This window comes from Siniperca chuatsi, linkage group LG20 (genome assembly GCF_020085105.1).
Source record: "Siniperca chuatsi isolate FFG_IHB_CAS linkage group LG20, ASM2008510v1, whole genome shotgun sequence".
Lineage (NCBI taxonomy): Eukaryota > Metazoa > Chordata > Actinopteri > Centrarchiformes > Sinipercidae > Siniperca > Siniperca chuatsi.
The window spans coordinates 25,251,488-25,268,623 of NC_058061.1; the positions used below are offsets into that span (position 1 = coordinate 25,251,488).

Sequence of the window (17,136 nt, forward strand, 5' to 3'; positions counted from 1 at the left end):
ACGCCGTTGGCTTGGTTAGTTTCTGTGGAACTGTCTTTATCTTTTCAAGTTTTGGAAAAGCAACAGTGTCATTCAGAGCTGGCAGCTCTTTCTGAGCTAACTCACCAATAATGGGCGACATCGGGATTATATCCTGAAGTTCGTCTTTGTCTCTTTCTAGTACGAATATACTGGTTTCGAGGAGAGAAATCTTCTGTAGCAGTGTGTAGTATGTGCAATTTAAAGACTCTCTGTTGTGAGTATGTAGCTAGTAGTTAACAGGACTATTTAGGTTCAACGATCTAACGTTAGTTAATTCTATATTTGTGACGTGCTGTACTATTTTATCAGCCTGTAGCTCAACGTTAATTAATGTTAGTCACTTCATCTTAGGTGTGACGCTAGCTGAGCTGTCTGGGTTCCATCCCCCTGTTTTCATGCACATTTTCAATTTTAATAATAGCAGCAGTCCTGTTAACTAGTAGCTAAATGCACAACGTCACGCAGGCTAATAGGCAGACTGGGCACGTAACGTTACTGACTTTTAACCCATTACATTATCACAGATCCTTAAACAAAAGCAATCTACATACACCAGTTCAAACATAACATTCTTGCCATCAGTAAGATGGAAATTATCTGTAAACATACCTGTGCGCTGATGTCTTCTCCATGAAACTCCGTCTGTTGTCAGTGGATGTGGATGTGGATGTTGCCAAGCTGTCACTCTGTTCGAGGCTGGCCACTAGAGACGTGTCTTAAATCTTTCAGCATAGGTGCCGCCCACCAGAGTCAGCTAACAGCAAGCAAAACTTTCGGTTTTGCTTGCTGTTAGAAAAACTAATTAAAAACTAATTAAAACAAATTAATTTTACTTGCAATAAAAAATGATTGCAGTTTCAATAGTTTTGCTCTCAAATCAGTTTTTTGGTTGCATGATAAAGACACAAAAGTACTCTCATAGAATGCACTTATTGTAAGTCGCTTTGGATAAAAGCGTCATCTAAATAAATGTAATGTAATATCACTATCAGAAAGAAAACAACAAGCTAATTTCCTGAAATGCTGAACTATCCCTTTAAATCAGTTTTTATCACATTCATTGTTAATATTTTCATCACCCCTATCCTCTCCTCTCCTGGCCAGATGTGTCTCCTTTTTGTTTTATTTTGTGGCCAACATGTGATGACAATATTTCCTACAGTGCTTAAAGGCAGCACAACAGGCTTCTTTGTGTATTCAGGATGTGGAGCTTCAAACCACAACAGTTGGCATAAACCTCTTTTCTATTTAAACATAGGAGCATACATGAATCTAGCATGAATAAGGATTTGTTGAAGTGTTTCCAAGGCTGCAGACACATGTGTGTGAAGCAGCTCTGTGCTGTTTTCATTCTCTCTCTTTTCAGCTCTCACTACAAGATACAGCTTGCCATTGTCGGCTATCACTGGAGGTTGTTTTTACGACATACTTTGGCTCATGGGTATTCTGATCATGTACTTTCATGTAGGAGCAGACAGAAATGTACACACACACATACACACACGCAAATGCAGACCCTACAATCCTTTGTAGTGAGCAAACACAGAACCCCATCATTAATAATTCCTCCTGTGAGTGATAACATCCATATGGATACTATGAACCATTTCAGTGCCATATCCACAGACAGCTTTATGCAAATACACATAATGAGCCTACCATTCAGAAATTTTACATTTTACTTGCACACTTCACGCACCCACATCACACCACATTCAGCTGAATTCTACTAAAAAGGGATCTGATTATGATGGGACAGGCAGTGGAAGCTTGACAGCCCTGTCTCCCTCCTCTCTGGCCCTCTCTGGGTCTATGTACAGTTCCCCATGCTTGACTAACAGGGACTTGGACAGCAAGGGATGACAGTGGTCGTTCCCATGGCCACCCTTGTTACTCTTTCCAATAACAATGGTTGATGTTTGTGGAGAGATTTATGGAGCTGCGGGAGAAGTGGCTTCTTCCTCTAGTCTACAGTCATACACAGTATATGGAAAGTCATTTTCAAAGGGTTACAGTGATTTTGTATTGCACTTTCATAATGTTCCGGGAACAGTGTGAGAAACAGACTAAAACTCGTGAAACGTGAAATCCTGACTTCACTGTGTAGCATGGGACTAGCTCAAAAAACGTTACACTTCACATAATGCAACTTGATACCATCTTTTATTAGACTGCCTGCCTGGTAAATGCCCACATTTTCCAAACTCCACGCCTCCAGTTTGTAACGCAGTCTTTCTGTTTGCAGCCAAAACCCAAGCTGAGAGAACACTGACGACATCATCTAGGTTATTTTCTCAGACTCAGCAAAGCACCTCCAAAGCCACAGAAGATATTATACAACTGTTTTCACAGGCTCAGTTGCAGTCCTTATGACAAATAATAATCAGTTTAATGTAGGGCTCCTCGAGTAACTTGATTACTAAAAATCATCGTCAAATTATTTGCATCGAAGCTTTGTTTAATCCATATAATTATATACGGCGCGCTGCGTTTCGCACGGATGATTATTACTGTCGCACAACGCGCTTACGCTTTGTGATCAGAGACGGTTCAGAGCATCTTTGGTGTGATTTGACAGCGCGGATTACAAAAAAGAAGAAGAGAGAAAATAGCGAGGGGCACAAAGAAGAGAAAGTGTCCATGAAAACTTGATGGAATAATCGGTAGAATACTCGAACACTAAAATAATAGTAATAGCTGCAGCCCTAATTTAATGTGTAAAATAGGTGGGGTGCCCCTTTAAGGGTTGTGATAATCAAGATAATGGACTAATTATTTCTTTATCTTGAGACAATACATTGTATTTTTGTGGTGCACATATTTATCGTCAAATATTTATTTAGCTACCTGTCTCAAAATATAAAACAGCTGAGATGATGCTCAGAGAACATGCAGCTGACTGACATACTGATGCTATGACATGCACACCTGTAATCTTTTGGTAAATAAGATTTTTCACTTTCTTTTCAAGAGTGAAACCATAAGATTGATATCAATCTCATGTCTGTTTGTTAAGTACAGAGCTAGAGTCAGGACATGGTTAAGTCTTGGAACTATTTCTTGGAAAACAACAGCCAAGCAAAGTGACTGTGTGCAGCCTCCTGTAGTCTTGTCGTCAGATTTTCCACCAGCCAGCCAACACAGAGACCAAATCTGTACTCACTGACTGGTTGTGGAAACATGCTACACAGAAGTACTGAGTGTTGCGTTTATTTTGTCAGATATTTTTAGATTTAGTCTTAGTCCTGAGATCAAAAGTCAATGTTAGATTTAGTCATATCTAGTCAACCTCATCCTTTTTTTTTTTAGTCAGTTTTTATGCGACTCAAACTGTGGACATTTTAGTCTTGTCTTGGTCAAAGAAAACCATGAACAATCTAGTTTTAGCTGACAAAAACACTTGGCATTTTAGTCATCAAAAGATTAGTTGACAAAAATGTTGTAAACATTTTGTCTAATTTTAGTCAAGACCAAAAATTAGCATTTTAATCAAACTTCAGGCAACGACTTTCAAATAAGATTTCATCCAGTTGATTTTAGGTTAAAAGAACTGTTTTTGAAAAGAAGCCACAAAATAATGTATGATTTAAATATTTTAAAGACAGTCAACAACAACAACAGACAATTCAATTCAATTCAATTTTATTTATATAGCGCCAATTCATAACAGAAGTTATCTCATTGCACTTTTCCTATAGTGCTGGTCTAGACCGTACTCTTTATAATATTATTATACAATCAATAAGTTAAAAAGTAACATAACTTTATATTACTTTAAACATCTTATCGTTAAAGTTACCTCAATTTCTGGGTGGTGCACCTTCCGGTGTCTCTTCTTGTTTGTAGTATTCTTCAAGCTATTTTATAGCAGCAGGGCTTCTCTCCTGACAATAATGTCACTACACAATATATTTAAAGTGGGTCCAAATGTTGACACGTTTTTTCCGACCAAGCCCAGCTTTTTGGCCTCGGAACCAGACAAATCTGCGAGCGCATATTTGCTTTGGCTGATGCGTCTGTCCCCCTTCCATTCAGACAGATTTCCACCTGTCCTGCATGTCGTCGGGCCAGTCACAACCATTTATCTAATATGGGGTGCATTTGATGTGATGACTGTACAGAGTAGTGCGACCTTATTGGCCATTGAGGCATTTTGTATACAACCAGATGGCTGCTGCTGATGTGGAACTGTTTCTGTTGAATCCGCTAAACAAACTGGATGGTATATTTTCTCTAAAAGAAGAACAAACTGCACTTAAAGAAAGATGTGTTTGTCATACTTGTGACAGGATTTGGTAAGTTTAATTTACCAACTATGCTACGTCACACATTTCGTTTCTCTGATTGGTTGTTGGTCTATCCAATTGCGTCCAGAGGCATTTTGGTCTGCGCCTGTTGATAACGCCCCTTGGAAATTAAAAATGAACTGAGAGGTTCCAGACTAATTTGTCTGGTGATGCCAGGCTTCCAGCTTGCACTTTTCCCATCACCATCTCACATTGGCTGTGCGCACACAGCCGTAGGGTGTATTGTTTAATGAAGTCAGTTTCGTCTCATCAATGTCTTGTCTTTGTCATGAAAAAAAGTCATTTCATTTCAGAAAAATGTTTTAGCCACTTGGGGACAGCAGAAGAAAGTTGTGAACACAACATTGGCATATCATCACCTTTTAAAGGTCCAGTGTGTAGGATTTAGTGGCATCTAGTGGTGAAATTGCAGATTGCAACCATTTGAATACCGCTCACCTCAGCCTCTCCTTCCAAGTGTGCAGGAGAAACTACGGTGGCCGCGAAACACGTGAAACACGTGAAAAACGCGAACAGCCCTATCTAGAGCCAGTGTTTGGTTTGTCCGTTCTGGGCTACTGTAAAAACATGGCAGTGCAACATGGCGGCCTCTGTGGAAGGGGACCCACTCCCTCTGTAGATAAAAACTGCCTATTCTAAGGTAATGAAAACACGATTCTTATTTTCAGGTGATTATACACTAATGAAAACATACTTATGAATATTATATTTCATTTCTGCCAAAAGCTCCTCCTAAATGTTACACACTGGTCCTTTAAGCTAATATGGTGATTTTAGTTGATATAGTTGCTTATTTACACATCCAGTAATCACAGAGCAACATTATCCTTCATTAGGAGTCGTGTTTGTGTCCACCTGATGAAAAATGTTATTAAATGTTATGTAACATTAAACTTGCTCACTGGCCATGATTCTTACTGTTACAATTATTGCACTCAAATGCTGGCATATTGTCAGTAAGAAAAAATAAATAACACAAATGTCAGTAATCCTCATTTATATTTAAATTCTGTATTCTTTATGACCGAGTATGGTCACATATCTGCAGCGATAAACACTCCTATAACATTAGTTATTGCTTTGGCACGGTCTGAATCTGCAGCGAGAGGCTGCCTGAACGCTGTGGGGAGAAGGACTCGCCTTCCAGTCTGTTTTTGTCTCGTTCCGCTAATCAACACATTCGGGTGATGCCGTCATAAATGACATGTTTGAAGTGTTTCCACAGACAAACCCGACTGCAGTTGAACAATATTGGCATACAGTTTGACTCTCATAGTTGCCCATCGTAACTGACTGGGAAACCATAATGCTCTCATACAGTGAATCTAAATGTCGCAGGAGGATCCTCCAGCTCTGGTCTTTCATTTGGATTTGCCGTTTAGAGGCAGCGACACTACATGAGCTTGACTAACCAGACTAACCAGGCTAAGCCGACTAGCATGTTACAACTGATAGACAGCTCTGCCAAAACGTTCTGGGTAAAAGTCACACTCTAGAATTTCTGTTCCGCGGGTGCGAGTAGTCGACATAATAGACTATTTGACAGTAATAGTTTCGGTCACAGAGCTTACCAAGCCGAGGAAGTCACACACCAAACCGAACGTCCTGTATCGAACGGTTCGGGACAAATACATGTACTGCTTACACCCCTATTTGATACGTTATTAAAAAATATCAATTATAGCCACTTTAATAAATTTAGTGACCTTTAAAGGTGTTGGTAGTTTTTTTTTTTTTTACTTTACACAGAATCAGGCTAGCTGTTTCCCCTGCTACCAGTCTGCTACCAGCTAAACAAGGCCAACCACGTCCTGACTCCAGCTCTGCACTTAAAAAAAAGCTCTTTTCAGTCACCAAATATGTGTTCAGCTCACATTGAGGCTCCTTTCTAATTCTAACAGATGACACAGTGCTAAATCAGCAGTTATCTGAGACCAAAGCTACCAGCTCTGGCATGGCAGAAACTCATCTCCAGAAACTGAAGACACTGGATGTTTGGGACTCATCTATGGAACAAATTTAAAGACCTGAAATAGCGTGTTACAGCAAGCGAGGCAGAAATACAGCAGCTGAAAATGACTGTTTCCACTTTGGAATCCAAATTTAAAACACTGAGCGATGAGAACAGGAGAAAAATTCACTGAAGGAAACCATGCTGGACCTACACTGTGGTCTGTGAGGGATAATATTAACTTCAGAGTCAGAGGAATAAAGAGAACACATAATTTTGTAAAAAACTATAACATTTTTCCATGTGCACCACATCAGTAAGAAGAAGATGTATTCTGTAGTGACATTCCCATCACCGATGGAAGTGGCCCAAAAACATTTACTTTCCCCACTGTATTGAGCTGAGTAGTGAATACTTCAAACACCAAACGATAAAACCGAACGCTGGAGGACAACTTAAAGGGAAACCTACCCATGAAATCTTCTACCCATAATGAGACTAAAGGGATTAGCTTGCTGTTTAACTACTATTACCACCACTACTAATACCATTACCACTTTTTATTTTTGTGTGTACATCCCAATCAGTGGTCTCATAATCAGCCATAAAGGCCATGATCTTTCCAGGCCATTGATCTGTCAACTATCCCTGCAGCCTATTGTTTGTTTGTCTTGTGTCATTGTCTGAATTAAAAGGAAAAAAACTGACTGCTGAAAATATAATAATAACTTGTTTCTCTTATCTCGAGATAGCAAGATCCTCATTCTCAGCTTTTCTAGCAATCGTATCTCAAGGCAGAATTTTGTTTGTGTGTCACTTTGTAGTCTATCTAAGTGAGTTCCATCACAGAGTCATTCCACTCAGCCTGGAGACAAAGAGGAGTCCCAGAACCAAGCAAAAACACACAAAGGGCTACACATAAAGTTACCTAGAGCATCATTTGTTAAGCTTGAAGGTTCATCCTTGACTTTGGAAGTAGTAGTTTGACAAAAAAAATTCTTAACTAAAGGTCCACTTACTAGTTTTCTTCCTGATCTTTGACCTGCCTTGATAACTGGTATCATATGACCAAGGTATCATACTTAACTCACATGATGACATTTTAACTCCATGACAACTAAGCAAACTCCATCTGCTGATGAAAGCCAAGAGATGTGGCTGAAAGAAAAAAATCTTTCGACTTTAAGTTAAGGACTAATTATCAAGTCAATTGTTATGTTGAGATCATGACATAATTAATATAATGGTTTTATAGTTAGAAATTAAAGATATTAAAACTTTCTATGAAGTTAAATCTACTGTTTTAAACAAAAGTACATTAAATTAAATGAGCCCGTTGAGAGTAATGACTAGAGTAATGAATGATTTTTACACAGTAATTATGACTCGTCACCAAACATGCCATAAACTTTAGAAATGTTGTAGATCAAAGAAGAAGTAATCCTAATGTTCAAGTCATCATAGAACTAGATGATTTGGTGATTTATCACAAACATTCCTCTGTTCAGGGCCAATAATGTAAGTAGCCATGAGAGGATTCAAAGCTGGAATCATATGACGGGGTGGATCATATGAGGAAACAAAGTAATGTTTTCAATAACCACAGCTTTTGACTATGAGTCATCGACGTCTGACTCATGTGGAAAAGTTTCCACTTAGAAATAAAAAAATTATTTGGGGGTAAGACAAGGATCTGAAAGATAATTTCTCTGTTGATATCAAGTGAGCAGCATTAGAGCAGATTTGTCATGCATTTCACCACAGCTGAAAAATTATGATGGTATTTTTGAACAGCCGAGTTTTAAACAAGCTATTGAATATGCAAAGGTGTGAAAGTAGTGCAGTGGGACTGAAACTTGAAGTGTCTGGCAGTGGCTGACTGTTCCCTTTTTTGAATGAATTATTACTGTGACGAGAGAATCTACAGCCTAAAGTGTAAACAAGCTCAAGAGATGGGAGCACTTAGTTGACACAAAAGATTTAAACAGTTGCATGCTATCCATGTGCTAGATCCAAACAGGACTGGTTTTAATTTGAAGGCGAACGTGTGTTTTTAACCAGAATTGCCTGCTCCATTCTGTGGTCTATCACTTTGTGGATGTTTCTGTCTCTTACAGAGATTCTTAGCTCTACCTTCAGCACTGTATATGAAATGAGCCTGTTGTCCATATATACATAGCATTACTTGTGGTCCTTCAGTGAAAAAAGTGTTACCCATTGTGAGGTTAATACATTGATGAAGCAGCCAAATAGTAAAACCCACAATACTTTACAATAGAGTCAAAATATTTGCTCCTCTCCACTGACTTTAATTGAATGATTTTGTTTTTCTTTCTTTCATTCTTTTCTCTTTTTTTTTTTGCTAAAGAGTACACTATTGAACATTTTCTGAATACACACACTGACACACACATATGCCACCAGCTGCAGAGCTTTCACTGCTCTTGCCCCGTTTAAAAGCTTTTCAAGCTTCCCTAAGCGTAAAAAGAGAAGTGGCTGTGCACTCACTGGTCAAATTTGGAGGCGGGGAGGTGCAACCTTATTCTTGTCCTTATTCTTGAAGTCTTTCTCCTATAAAACTAAAACATTTACATCACTTAAATTTCATTGCTGAGGTCATTCTGTTCGGCCCCCCAAATTTCATCAGCTCTTTTGGTGCTAATCTTGGCGGTCTGCCAAATAATATTAAGCAGGCTGCTAGGAATCTAGGGGCAACATTTGATGCTAACCTCGCTTTTGATGATCAAGTCAAAAATGTAGTCTGGTCATGTCTCTTCCAGCTCAATATAAAATTCAAGGTCATTTTTATCAATTGCTTGTCTCCAAAAAGTTGTACATGCTTTTCTCTATTCTCGGATTGATTATTGCAATGTACTTTACTCGGTTATCAGCCAGAGATCCCTTCACCGTCTCCAGCTGGTACAAAACGCTGCTGCTCGACTCATTAACAGGACAAGGAGGCATGATCACATCACCCCTGTGTATCACCCCTGATAGATTTCAAATTGATTTTAAAATTGTATTGCTCACTTAAACGGCCTTGCCCCTAAATACATCTCTGATTTATTGACCTGGTATGTGCCCTCTCGACCATTGAGATGGAGCCCTGCTGGGTACTCCCAGGTCTCATTTATACTGTTTTTATTCCTTTTTATTTGATCTTATACATTTTATTGTCTTGACCTTATTCTCATTATATCTGCTCTTAAATAAAGTTTATTATTATTATTATAAATTCAAGTTTGGTCAAAGAGCAAGCCACAACCACCACAGCTAAACGTGGGGTGTGAAGTTAGAAGAAGCGAGTTTACCAGACCTCTGTAGCACGCTTCTCGCCTCTGCTTGAGGCTAGCAGCTCGAAGTTACATTAGCCGCTACAAGCATGATACACCCAAATCTCGGACTGAACTGTCAGTGGTGCCGGGTTTTGACAAGTAAGAGGAAAGCATGGAATAAAAAAGATGATATCTCTAGTTTTCTCCTTTTTTAAAAATTGTGAATCGTGAGTCTTACGTGTTATAGGAGTGTGATGGTAAATTAGTGGAGAACTCGTTTCAGCATTCGGCCATGGTTGGTGCCATACAGGTCCCGACCTTCACCTAACAGCTAATATTTCAAAGCAAAGACAGAAAAGGACCTCAAAGCACAAGGGTTTATGGGTATAAGGAGACAAATGTTTACACCTGGTTGCCAGCAGTTAGTCATTTCTTATAGAAATACTGGGGTAGCAAATTGAAAGGAGGCAAACATTTGGGTGAGGATGAGGAGCAATGGCACCTCAGTATATGATCCAAAGAACGTGAAACAATGCCCAACAAAGCCTCCAACAAATGGAGAGAAATACAGAGGAATAAACCCTTTTCAAAGTTGACTGATGACAAATGTCTGAACATCACGCATTAACAAACAAGCTGATGTTGTGGCCTGAATGTCAGCACCACTTGTCTAGGCCCGACCTCAGATCTTCAAAACCAAACAGGAACACAATCTCCTAAAGGCCCTTTCCTCCTCACAATCAAACAAGTATGCGATAGTTGCTATTTTTAGATGCCTCTCCCCTTCTCTTTCTCCATCTCCATAAGCCGTCTGTTACCTCCCTCTCTGCCCCCTTTATCCTTTCTCTCTCCTCCTCTCACTCTCTCTTTCCCTTCCACCCCATTTTGTCAACAAGCTCTCGTCAATGTCCTGACCATGTTGCCTGACATGCACACCACTCCGACCTACTGTACCAAAGCCAAAAACACTCATCCATAAAAGCACTGCTCCCAGCTGAAACAATGTTACACACAATCTGGCCTGTAAACTGAGCCGGGAACATTTCTGCCTCACATGTCCATATATGGACCTGGATCGACCTGTGTGAGAAGAATGGGTCCACTCTGGATTTACATGCAAAACGTTACTGGGAGTCTGATCGCTCCAGGCTGTTGAAACTTGTACTTTACAGCTTTGTAGATCTGGTTGAAATCTTTTAAGGGGAAAATGTTCAGAATACCTCATTTGTAAATAATTTGGATGACGCTGTGATCACAGTAAAATAAGATGGCAGTTGGACAAGGTGCCATTGACAGAAATGTAGGGACTGTGGAGGCAACAGGTGTTGTGGGTGGTGTTGGTGGAAAGTACAGCATAGAAGAGAAGGAGAACATTAAATGGGAGCTTAATGCATGTTGTCCAATGCAGAGACAGCATGATATAATGAGTAAGGGGCGGCTGTGGCTTAGAGGTAGAGCGGGTTGTCCATTAATTGAAAGGTCAGCGGTTTGATCCCTAGTCCGCATGGGCAAGATAGTGAACCCCAAATTGCCCCCATAAAACCAAAACAATGAGCTGAATGAGGCTAGAAAGCTCTGTAGAGCTGTTGTTCTCCAGCAGAGAAGGTTTATAGAAAATTGGATTGTCAGCACTGCCAAGATGGTTTAAATTTTGGTCAGTTTATGAAAGTTGTGAGTTGGCAGTGAACACAAAATGTTTATGTCCTCAGCTAGAGGAAAGACTGCTACTGAGCTATATTAGCTCAGAGCCACGCCTTGACAAAAGTTTACCAAAGTTGTACTTTGCGAGTGGATCTGTTGATTGCAGTGATTAATTTGAAATGAGTTGATTTTGCTCAAAAATGTTGCTGTTTTAAATGGTTTTGGTTTTAAAGAGTGTTTGCACAACAAATGACTGAAACACTCCTTAAAAGAACACAATGATACTTCCTTGCTATGGTTTGCAGATTGGACCCTTCATATTTTAATTCATATTTTAGAATTACTTATCATGAACATGCTGAATATTGAATCTATTTTATTGCAGATCTCTTTTGCATTATATATTTCAATCTCAGTTAGATGACCTGATTAATCAAGAGGACGGATCTAATCAACTCTAAAATAACCGAATGAAAAAGAGAAATAATCAGATGAGAGGAAAATGAATGAGTAGTGGTAAGGGAGTAGGGATGGTGTGTAGGGCGGGGTGGGGTGAGGAGGACACGATGTGGAGTTAATTATCCTGGGTGGAGGAGCAGGGGAGAGGGAGGAACAGCACTGTGACTGGTTCCACATGAGGAGGAGGAGGCAGGAGGACATTAGCATGGAGAGCTGGGGATGCCTGTGCTATGAATCAGCTGTTTAAATATGGTCCCTCATTTCAACACACCCATCCACTCCTTGTACAAAGTGGATGGACATCTCCTTTTCTTCCAGTTTATCTTTCGCTCTTACTTTCCCACATATATTATTCTACCCTGCTCATGGAGGAAGCAGGTCAATCTTTCACATATTCTCACTACTATGTATTTCTCTCAGCCTACTGTCTCTACTATAGGTGGTAGTAGCGTACAGACACATTCAGGGACATGGGCACAAAACAAACAGTGGGCATGTACCTGGTCTTCATAGTCATTGTCCCTAGACCCCCACGGTAGCTGGGGCATTAAAGTCTCAGTATGCTTTAAATGAACCAAGTTGTACAACGTGCCATCAGACCACATCTAAATGTCAAAGTGTTTATAGCTGTTCCAAATGGCTGCACTTGAATGCGGGGGGAAAAGTCTGCCATCACACTGTAGAGAAGATGCAATGAACTGTACAAATGAAGATGAAGGAATACATTTTCAGACAGTCTCTCCTCAAAGGCATTCATATTGTTGCACTCAGTGGTACACATGAAAAGTGATGGAGCTAGTAGTAGTGTGAAGAATGAAATAAAGGGCTTGAAAGAGTCCAAACCCTGCCTACTTCCCCTCCTCTGTGTGCCTATCCACTGTGTAAAGTGGCCATGATAGATTGTCTGCTTCTGAAAGTGACTACAATTGTTAGATGCAGCAATATAGAGATTTGTGAAATACTGCAAGACCTTTTCCAATTAAAATTTAGCAACCCATAAGGACCTCCATTGAGAACTCTGGGTGGAGTGCCTTGCTAGCACAGTCCTCTGAATGACTGCAACTCAAGATTATTTATTTATTGATTTGCCCTCCTATTAGTTTGTAGGTTAATTAATCAAAGTTAAATCTCAATGATTAATTCCGTGGACAGATAAAAGCTACATTAAGTGATTTTAGGCCACTTGGGGGCAGTGGAACAAGCTGAAAACACAACACTGACATAATATCATCTTATGAAGTTGTTATGGTGAGCATGTTGGCAAACAGTTGCTCAGCAGACACTAATTAACATTTATTTGGAGTCATGTTTGTGTCCACCTAATTAATCACTCTTCTTTAAGCTTTAAGCGTTCAACTCCTGAGAAAAATATCTGGCTCCTAAGCTACTCAATGCTCCACTTTCTTGCTAACTTTGTCTGTCTCCAGTGTGGTGCTGGACAGGTGGAGTACAGTGGGTAGTCCTGATTTTTGCTGAAATCAGCTGCCTGTTGCATCTCAAAATGGGTTTGTTGACAGCAGAGTTGTGGGCCAGAAACCCAAACAATGGGCTGAAAGACGCTAAACTTGTCAGAGCTGAGGGGAACTGTGGAGTTTTTGATAATTCTCAGTGGCTTTGTTACTACACATGACCCATTTAACATTACACTTATTCATTAGAGCCATTGTTAATATAAAAAAACTGTATAGTGCAGCTTTAATCAACTTATATTTTCATCACTCTGCCTTGCTCCCTCTGATTCTCCCTCTCACATCCACACACTGTGGGGTAGAGTTGTCACATTCCAGGTAAGTGCAGTAAGCTCTGTTCTCTGGCAGCATATAGCCTCAGTTGTCAAGGAACTGAACACAGATGTAAGGGAGTAAATCTCAGGCTTACTGGACATTCAGACTTAAATGAGCCAAAGACACACACACCCCACAGACACAAACATATACTCCAAGAGAACGACAGCTGTTCATGTTAACAGGGAGACAGTCACTTCCAGCTGATGTGCTGTGTCCTGTGACAGAGCTGCCACAGGTTAGGTTCCACTTACACATCATACAGTAGCCTGAGCTAGTTCAGCATGCCAGTCGCATTGTGGGGTATATTTTGCATTGTTGGAATTAACCACACGTGGTTTTGGTTTGCATTTGACTGATATTAGTTTTTGACTGACCACAATGATTGTGCCAGAATGAAAAATAATGTAATCTGATTTATGTGCCAAAAAATTCCTTTAATGGTAAAACTCAGCTGATACCAGGGAGAAACATATCTATGCATGCTTGTATGGAATCAGATCACTAAGTCTACTTATAGACTACCAGGAGGCTTTTGTATTAAAATGCATATATACATATTTATCATATCTGAGGTTGATGACATTGGTTTTTCACGAGAAAACAAGATTAACAAAGACATAAGTCCCATCAGTGTAAGCCTTGTTAGGACCACACTTGGGAAGGGGGCCCAGGAGGGAGTGGTGCAAAGACTGGCGGGTCGACAGACGCTAATAAAGCAGAGCTTAAACACCCTATGCTTTACTACAAAGCCCTCGAGCTTTGTCCTCCCTGTGTGAGCTGGCCTTCTGTAACAGTAAATACCATTCAGTAACAGTGTATTATCAGCAGAGCGCCAGGGCAGGGCTTTTCAAGTCCAAATCAGGGGTGTCCTAATCTAAACGTTGTATTTCCCACTTCACACAGACTGAAAAGTGAGAAACACTTTGGAAAAGTGTCTGGAAGAAATCAGAAAACAGTATCGGTTGCTAGGTTGCATGGGTCACAAACCCCCAGTGGATAAGATTATTACCCAGGGACCCCTACATTGGAATGCTGATGTTAACATGAGGAGATAATAGCTGTGGGAGTGAAAATATAGTCAGTAATTTTTCTTGTGCATTCTTTAATAATACCAGCTGAATTAAAACCATGTAAACTTACACTAATCCTAGTTTTGCTGGTGGCCCCACTAATGCTGTAGCAAGAATGCTGCTGGTGTAAGGAAGAAGATACTGCTATTCAGTCTGCGTCTGCTAAATGCCCAAAATGTAATGTAATCCTTTCAGTGTTACTTTATACTGCACTTCATTTCAAAGGGAGATGTACTTTTTCAATCCTCTACATTTATTTGACACCTATATAAAGTATATAAAAGTGCATAACTAACATTAGCTCAACTTATCTGATAACAACATATCTGTCGATATTTGTTTTTAAACTTAAACGCATTACATAATAAACATTTTTGATAATTATCTCTTAAATGTGGTCATTAAAGCACAAACTATGTGATGGAGACACTGTTTCTGAATGACTTCAAACATATCTTTGACATTTCTCTTCTGACATATACACATATAATCGATACACCAATATATCTGTGATAAAATAATATTGGCTGATAATATTGCCTTGGTTTGGATCTAATTCTGTGCATATAATGCAACCTTTAAACAGATTCACAGCAATGTCGCCTAGTTTGTTTTGTTTGTTTTTCCATGATGTTCTTTGGAGTACAAATACAGACTACTATTGTACTACTACACCTACTGCAGATGCCTTTGGGAGGCAACTGTTGTTGTGAGTGTTGTTGATGTGATTGTGCATGGAGGTATCGACAGTACTAATGAGCCCTAACAAGGGCCAAGTATTTATGTGTTGACACACTGTCCAAGTAACCAAATAAACAGTGTTACAGTTCACTGGGGGTGTTGGTGGAATCTTTCTCCGTCTACTGCTGATTTTGAAAGAATTTGCCCTTGAAGAGAACAGAAAATTGAAAACAGAACAATATACCGTGGTTTGCTTTTTTAATGAAGATGAATCTAACCTTCTATCATACTTGGCAACCATAAACAAAGCCAGTGTTTTGAGTTAGTGAGGGAGCCAGAGATAGGCATTTCAGGGGGAGTTTCTCTTGCCACAGGGCCCAAGCAGTTGGCTAACACCAGCAAAATCCCAACCCGTTTTGTTTTTTACTGTGTGGTATTTCAAGAAGATTGTACTGGAAACTTGTAACCCTCAGCTTCAAGACTTTATTAGATACTAATTAAGATGTTGATTTATGATCCTTTCAGACTGAGAAACAGTTCAGTCATTGAATTCCATCAGATTAGATTTTTCTTGCTGAGAGCTCTGCCTTGCTCATCTGTGGCTCATTATGTATAAAATCCTGTGCTGGTATGCCAGAACAAGAAAGCCAAATATATTGTGTAAGCATGATAGAATAGTATTAATGCACAACAATTCACAGTCAGACAGTCTGGGTTGCCTAAGATTGAGCTCTCATTTGACTACTGCCCAGCTGTGAGTCAAGGGTGGAAACTCTGAATGTTCTCGCGCCACTTTGCAAAAAGCTGCAAGCTATTACACATCACACTGCAGCCTCACAGGCTAAAAAAAGAAACATGCTTCCCCTCTACTCCCCTCAAAGAAAAAACTTGCTCTCTGTCTTTTCAAATTAAACATCTACCCTTTCTCTCTCCTGTCCCTTCCTCTCTGCTACCACTCCTCTGCCTTAAACAGAAGCTTGAGCATGCTTGTGGTATTTTCCATCTTTGTTTCAAAAAAGGGCAAGAGTGAAATGACTTTCCGAAGGGATTCCGTATGACTTGGGCAGCCAATGAGCTTGGCTCACACGTGAAGGCTTGTATTCTTTAGTCCTATACATATTGTGCTATGGAAGAAAAATATCTGGAAGCCACCTGTAGTGGCTACTGAGTATTGAACCAATGTACAGTAGATGTTGGGGTGGGGCTGGGTTGGTATATAACAACATCTGGAAGGTTAACAATCATAAACATACACCCATGAATTCTGCTTCTGAATATAATGAATTGTGCCTGTACAGGCTGACAGTAGAATGAACAAGTATGAGAAGTGCTAAAACAAATGTTTGTATGTTGATCATAGAGCCACAAAGAGAATCTGTGAAAACAGCGTTGCTTGACGCTTGATGCAATTTAAGTTTATGTACTATTTTATAAAAGGTCATTTATGAATACTCGGAAAACCAAACTTGGACCAAACCAAATGGAAAATGACTGGAAGCTGTGTTTTCCGATAAATAAGTGTGAGTAATGTATCAGGTAATTGTTTCCATAGGTGTGGATGTGTATCAACAATCTTTTTGACAAGTTATGTTGGATTACGTATTTGGTTTTTCAGCACAAAAACATGATTTATTGTGTACTTTAATATTGGTTACAGTTCATACTGCAGATATCATAGCTATTTCCGATCAGTCAAATTCACTCATATTTTACATACTGTAAGATTTTTCATTCTGTACATTCATTTCGTTATAATATAGGTGGTATTTGCATTGTGCCCGCCCCCCGTCTCTCTCTCTCTCAAAACATAACACGGCAGCGGCAGATGGCCGCGCACCAATGAGTCTGGTTCTGTCCAAGGTTTCTGCCTCTTAAAGGAAGTTTTTCCTTGCCACTGTCGCCAAGTGCTTGCTCATGGTGGGATTTGTTGGGTCTCTTTAATTA

The 17,136-nt window shown here is 39.7% G+C and overlaps 1 protein-coding gene across 2 annotated transcripts in view; it reads right to left on the reverse strand.

The window, feature by feature from the left end:
* The window catches only part of LOC122867485 (caveolae-associated protein 1-like), a 43,126-nt gene that overhangs the window by 24,130 nt on the left and 1,860 nt on the right, over nucleotides 1–17,136 (reverse strand). The gene's annotated exons all lie outside the window — the stretch shown is intronic.